Genomic DNA, 7,209 nt, shown 5'->3' with positions numbered 1-7,209 from the left:
TTCAACTTTGGTCTTATGTGTACTCACCATGGTGCTCTCCTTCCATACCCAACCAGGATGAACCACAATGACAACATGTTTAACAACACAAATTGACAAAAAATCAGTTCAGGCTCTTGTATACAACAGTCACTGATAACATGGTCCCTGTGACCAAAAACATGGCTCCATGTGTTGAACATTGTGTTCAAAACAGAAAATCACCTCGCGTAATCGTTTACAGGTATGTTGTAAACGATTACAGTAGCTCTTCCTGCTGAATGCAGTTCCTTCAGGAATTCAACTTTGGTCTTATGTGTACTCACCATGGTGCTCTCCTTTCATACCCAACCAGGATGAACCACAATGACAACATGTCTAACAACACAAATTGACAAAAAAACAGTTCAGGCTCTTGTATACAACAGTCACTGATAACATGGTCCCCTGTGACCAAAAACATGGCTCCCTGTGTTGAACATTGTGTCCAAAACAGAAAATCACCTCGCGTAATCATTTACAGGTATGTTGTAAACGATTACACCAGCTCTTCCTGCTGAATGCAGTTCCTTCTTCCTGAACTACGATTTTATCCTCAAAATACACAACTCAGTCATATTTAACAAAGCATTGCTTCATTCATCATTGAAATCCAGTAATACTACATTTCATTACAAAATTCATTCATCAACAATTCAAACACAACCACAAATCCCATTTAAAATACAAATATCTTAATAAAGGCAACTTCCATGTTTAAAACATTGAACAAAAGACAATCCAGATTACAAAACATTTGTTCATGCTACACAATCTGCATATTACAATATCTTAAAAAATATTTACAAATCTCACTCTTTCTTTTTCCTAAGCAATCCTACATAAGGACTCCTAAGTGCTATACTCTTGTAACGCCTTCGTGACCCCACCCTCACAAATGTCTTCATTGCAGGACGACCACTGGACATGCCTTCTTCGGAGTGGCCTCCCAACGGGATCCCGCCCGGACTCATGCCTCCATGGGATATGGACAGTTCTTCATGTGCCACATTGTGTCCACCATTTTGTGGTCTTCTTCGTCTACGTTTCTCAAATGCCACCTCTTCCTCCAACACAAGAACCCTCCTTTTAAGTTCTGCAACAAGACTTTGTTGCTCAAGTAAACTTTCCAAAAACCGCTCTCTGCGATTTTTCTTAAGTTCCTTCTTTGTTGATGCCTTTTCATCTTTATTTTTTCCTCTTGCTTGATCCTTCAAGTCATTCTCATCCTTCATTGTACCAAGATCAACATCAACATCAACATTAACCTGAAATTCAACAATTCAAACCATACTAAGAACACATTTATTTATAATAACAATAATCACTCAAACAACTTACCACACCAGTTTCCAAAGCTCCTGTTACTAGGTTGTCTCCCAATTTTAAATTCATCCAATGCAATATTCTTGGATTTTTTTCTATAGCACCTTTGGGAGGAATCAATTTCTCAAAAAACCAAACCTACACAAAAATATATCATGTTAACTGTTACTCAAAAACTGAATGGAAGCAACAAGACCAAATTGAATTTCCACATTGAAAATGAATAAACATAACTTACTTGCAACATGTAAATACAACCATCGACATAAACGTTCGTTGTGGCTTTTCCTTTCTTCAATGCATCTGAAGCTTTGTTCAAACCACGTACCAAAAATCTATACATTAAACTAGCCCAGCAATATTTTCCCAAATCATTTAAATTATCAACAATTTCAAATAATATGGGAAACACTCTCCCATTACGCTGTGGAATTAATATCTCACAAATACCAAGCAATATGTACAAGCTACAAAAAGGAGCACAAGGAATGCTTTTTCCTTTCTTCATCATACATTTGTATAGCAAATTCAAATTTTTTGTTTTATTGCCAATGTATTTCACACATCTACTTCGTCCCATTTTTTCCTTTAAATCTATCTCTTTCCCATCTAAACTCAAACCCAAACCTAAAAAACAATCTTTCTCATTTATAGGCACAAGTTTCTCTGCAATTAAAAAACCACTACTTGAATCCACCCATTTAAACACTAACTCACTCAACATTTTCCTACCAACTTTAACATTACCAGTCAAATCTAAAAACCACCCAAACGGAGTGTCGGCAACCAATGAACGGTGCTCCTTACTCAAACGTTTGTTCAAACCAGAGATGAACTTTGTGGAAACTGAGTGACGAATCGTCAACTGCACACACATTGCAAAAACCCAAACTTAAAAACCCTAAATCATAAAAGACATACAAAACCCAAACTCCATACACCACACCATAAACAACAACACCCACAGTACAACGCCCTTACCCTGGTAGAAGAACTCGTCATTTCGCAACACGAACACACCAAGAACGAAAAGAGCCAATCACCGCCACACCCACACCGATAAGGAAGACCACCACTGCAACCACAACGACGACAATCAAATGGCGAAAAAGAAGCCCAAAACGATTTCCATAGAGCGTTGGCGAAGAGAAAGAAGTTATCGGAGGAACTCTTTTTCTGATGAAGCAGCAAAGAAAGAGAATTCCATTCACATGAATCTGGGCAAGGGCATAGATGGAAACAAAATTTTCAAATTTGCATCTCATAAATGACGTCACATTGTTGGTTTTTTTTTTAAAAAAAAAATCGCCCAATCAGAGGCTGACACGTGACGTTGTTAAAGTTGTGTCAAACAAAGAGTGTCAAAATCTCGGCTTCCTTATCTCATATGGTCTTCCATACTTGGTTATTCATGATTTAGTTGTGATTATTGAAACATTAAAAAATTTAAAAAATGTCTTTTAGATTTAGAATTGAAATTAATACTTAATGTTGTATCTAAGGATAAAACATGTTTTCTTAATGATTTTAAGACTCTTAATTTAATGTATAATTGCTTCTTGAATATTTAAGAAATTAAAATCTGATGAATTATATCATAAACTTAAAATTACTAGAAATAGGATTTAAGTAATATTGAAAGTTGATTTTAAGAAAAAATTGAAATTGATATATATATATATATATATATATATATATATATATATATATATATAATAGTATTAACATTTGTAAATATTTTATGTTAATTTCCTTTTATACATCAATTGTTTGATAGACTACAAAAAAAAAATTATATTCTTTTTGACTTTGTTGTTTAATTGAATTATGAATTGTGATAGTTATCATATATTTCAGAGATCTCTCTGAGATAATATTTATTGGTTGTTATATGCAACAGATGCATTTGCCATTTTTCAGTAATAGAAATCAGCATACAACAAATTTAGAAATAAAATAAGGATCGCGATATATTAACAACGCGAATTTGACAACGAGTTTGACAACGCCATGTGTCAGCGTTGTATTGGTCCATTTTTTTATATTTTTTTTATTAAAAAAATATTTGAAAAGGGACACTTTTTGTTATTCCGAAAACATCCTCGTTCCTTTTCAGCACTCTTTCTCCTTGGAAAGTCTCTCTCTTCATTTTAGGTTTTCGTTTTGCTTTGAAGTTCTCTCTCTCCATATTTCAGATTCTCCTTCTCTGTCTCCAGTTTTTGAAGGCGTTGAAGTGGTGATTGAGCAATCTCTGTGGATCTTGAGGAATTTCCTTCGTCGTTGGGTTTCTCTCTTAAGTTCGAGATTATGCTTGTCTCATTGGGTGTCGATTTTGTCAAAGTTCTTACCTTTTTTGTGCGATCGGTTTGTCAAGTTACATTGGTTTTTCAAACAAGGTATGAACTTTGTCTTTGTCCCATATTCGATTTGGGTTATGGGTTTTGACATTTGTTGGATGTTATTTATTAAGTCAATTACTAATTCTTGGAAAAATCATGTGAAATTTTAAATTTCTATGTTTAATATTAAGCTTGTTTGTGATGTTGGATGACTTGAATATCAATAGAACTTGATTCAAAACTTAAAGCTTTGAATTTTTGGATTATGATCACAATATAAAATTCTCAAAGTGCCATTATTCGGATTAAGTTTTAGTAATAAATGATCCGTTCATAAATCTCCCTGTCAAGTTTAAGTGTGTTTAAATTTATTGTATATAGTTTGCTATTGATATTTGTCCTTATTGGACTACTTTTTGCTTCGTAAGTATTCAGTTCTACTTGACTTTTGTTACGAATCTTTAATGAACAGGTGAAGCAAAAAGTGCCCAACTAATTGGACAATAGTTATTGCCAACAATCAAGCATTTATCACATTTATCTACTAGTAATTGATTACAACCTTCATATAATCGTTTTGGGTTTTTGGGTTTTTGGGTACTTGATACAAGAAAGCTCTCTTTTGTTTGTTCAAGGTCTCACCTTTATGGTTTGATTATGTACATTGTATTGCGCGAAATGGAATTGTCCGGTGAGAGCAAGGTATATGCCATATGACCTTTGGTTTTCCCCTATCTCGTTTCGGTTTTTGCCCTTTCCTTTATTGTTAGAATTTCCTTTAATGGTTTTATACAATTGTAATTTTTGTTAAATTTCAGTTCATTGATGATCTTGGTGCATCTAGCAAAGAAATTTGTTACTTCTCTGTAAAAGCATAAGCTAATACAATTGGAGAGGATTTGAAGGAAAAAAAAATCAACACGTCAAAAATAACCTTATGAAGGAATGATGACGAAAGTGTTACAAGAATAAAGCTTATAGAACCCCGTACATTGGACATAGTCCAAAACATGAGTGAATTTTGTATGTAGTGATTATTGGCAGTAGCAGATCAATGTAGACATATGTAAATGTAATTGTATTGTAATCAATATTTTGAATGTTAATAAAGATGTAGGTTATTCCCTTTTTTATTGTCATTTTCATTTGAATTGTTGTTAGTCATCGTTGTTGATCATTCATCAATTTTGAGTTTATGAACAATTTTTATTCCATTTCAATGTCATTCATAACCGAAATTTGTCATGTTCATTGTGAATGAAAGTCCAGTTTTAGGCAAGACATGCTTATGGAGCTCATCTAACTTAAATGAAAGCTCCTAAATGACATTTTTTCTGAACAATTCAATGACCTAACATGTTCATTGATGCACTAAAGACCACTCATGACCATTAAAGTCTCACCCATCTAAAATAGCAAACATGAAACAATAACTTCAAAATATCTCACCAACTTATGACCAAGCACGCACTTGGGAGCGCCTCTACTAAAGCATGGGACCAACATTGAACTTTTAGTACAAATTTCTATTTTTTCACTGGTAAGCGATTACAGCCAATCTATAATCGATTACACAGGCACATAAGTGTCACTCTGACTCTTCCTCACAGCAACACTTGTATGAAATACTAACCAACCATGTCTATACTAATGCAACAGGTCATTGGTCATGAAAATCAACCTTTTAACTCAACATCCTTCAAAAAATCTCACCAACTTAGGACCAAACACGCACTTGGGAGCGCCTCTACCAAAGCATGGGAGCAACGTTGAACTTTTGGTACAAATTTCTGTTTTTCCACTGGTAATCGATTACAACCACTCTGTAATCGATTACACAGGCACATAAGTGTCATTCTGACTCTTCCTCACAACAAGACTTGTATTAAATAACACGCTTAAGGTCTCATTGGGAGCTCTTCAACCAGGACTAGGTAGCAACCCTCAAGTTTTGGTACAAAATGCCAATTTTTTTTTCTGGAAAGGGAGGTAAGCGATTACCAGTCCAACTCCTCATCAGTACAGGGGCACATCAAATTTGACCCATAATGAATAAACTCACTCAACCAAAAACACAAAGAAAGAAAACGAATTTCAAGAAGAATTAATCAAAAATAGTTTAGGTGTATTGATTTGCTATAATTATGTACAAATGTGTAAAAATTTTCAACATTATACTTGTATACAATGTCTATTCACTTGGTATAAAATCAGAATCAAAACAAACAAAACATTTCTAATGCTATATTAATCCAAAAGACGTCATTGGTGGCCCCAAGCGAGACTTCCTCCTAGCATTTCAATGGCGGACAAAGACAAACGACTTCTTCCAGAGAATAGGTGGACCCAAGCACCAACGAACAACGATGAAGAAAGACGACCTCGGTGGCGGAGCGAGTGTTTCGAATAGAGCGAGAGTTTCGAATGGTGGAGCGAGAGTTTTGAATGGTAGAACGAAAGTTTCGAATGGTGGAGCGAGAGTTGAGAATAGTGGAACGAGAGTTTCGAATGGTGGAGCGAGAGTTGAAAATGATGGAGTGAGAGTTGAGAATGACGAAACTGATGAGAGAGAGTTTCGAATGAAAAAAATGGTGAAAGTGCCAACAGAGCTTTTTACTTTTCAAAAGTACCCTCAAAAACTCATTTTATCTTTTTGAAAAAATTATTTAAAACAACAAATGACAGAACGACACATGTCGTTATCAATTTGTTGTTAAATGAACATCGTTAAAGAAACATTATCCATAAAATAATGTGAGAGACACTGATATTTTTGGACAACTTTATAATATTTAAACTTTACCATCCACTTTAAACTTTTCAAGAAAACAACTACTTATTAATGGAGTTTCAACTCATAATAACTTGTCCAAAATGTGACAAGTCATGTGTGTACGTGTCTTTATAAAATTCCATTTTTTCGTAAAACTTGGAATTTAAATATCAAATGAAAAATTAAAATTAACTGAATAACAATATGGGATAAACAAAATATAAGTATATTACAAATTATAAAAAAAATAAACGATGCAACATATATCAAACATAAAAAAGAAATACATTACACATAAAAAAATACTTTAATATAAATATACAAAATATATTAAAAACATGTATAACAAAAATTAAAAAAAAAATTATGAACCTAGGAGTGCGAAACTAATTATAACTGGGCTTTCAAATGTTTCGAGTATTAAGTGGAAAATTAAGAAAACTGAACAAAGATATAGAAACAATGCATTAGACACCTAGAATTAAGAAAAACCTATAAATTCACAAAAGTTTTAAAATTGTCATTGTGTTTTTATATGTTTCAGTTTTCTGAAAACCAAAAAATACAAGATGATGTCAAAATGCAAAACTGCACTAGCATTTATGATAATTAATTACTACTTGTTATTGTGTAATTGATACCCTTGCCATTTAAAGAATCATGCTAATAATGTTACGTGTCTTTTCCTAATTTTAAAGAACGACTCTTATACCAAGGTTAATTAAGAATTAAATAAATGTCAATTATTAAATT

This window comes from Vigna radiata, chromosome 3 (assembly GCF_000741045.1).
Source record: "Vigna radiata var. radiata cultivar VC1973A chromosome 3, Vradiata_ver6, whole genome shotgun sequence".
In the NCBI taxonomy this organism is placed as follows: Eukaryota; Viridiplantae; Streptophyta; class Magnoliopsida; order Fabales; family Fabaceae; genus Vigna; species Vigna radiata.
This window is presented reverse-complemented; position numbering follows the sequence as displayed.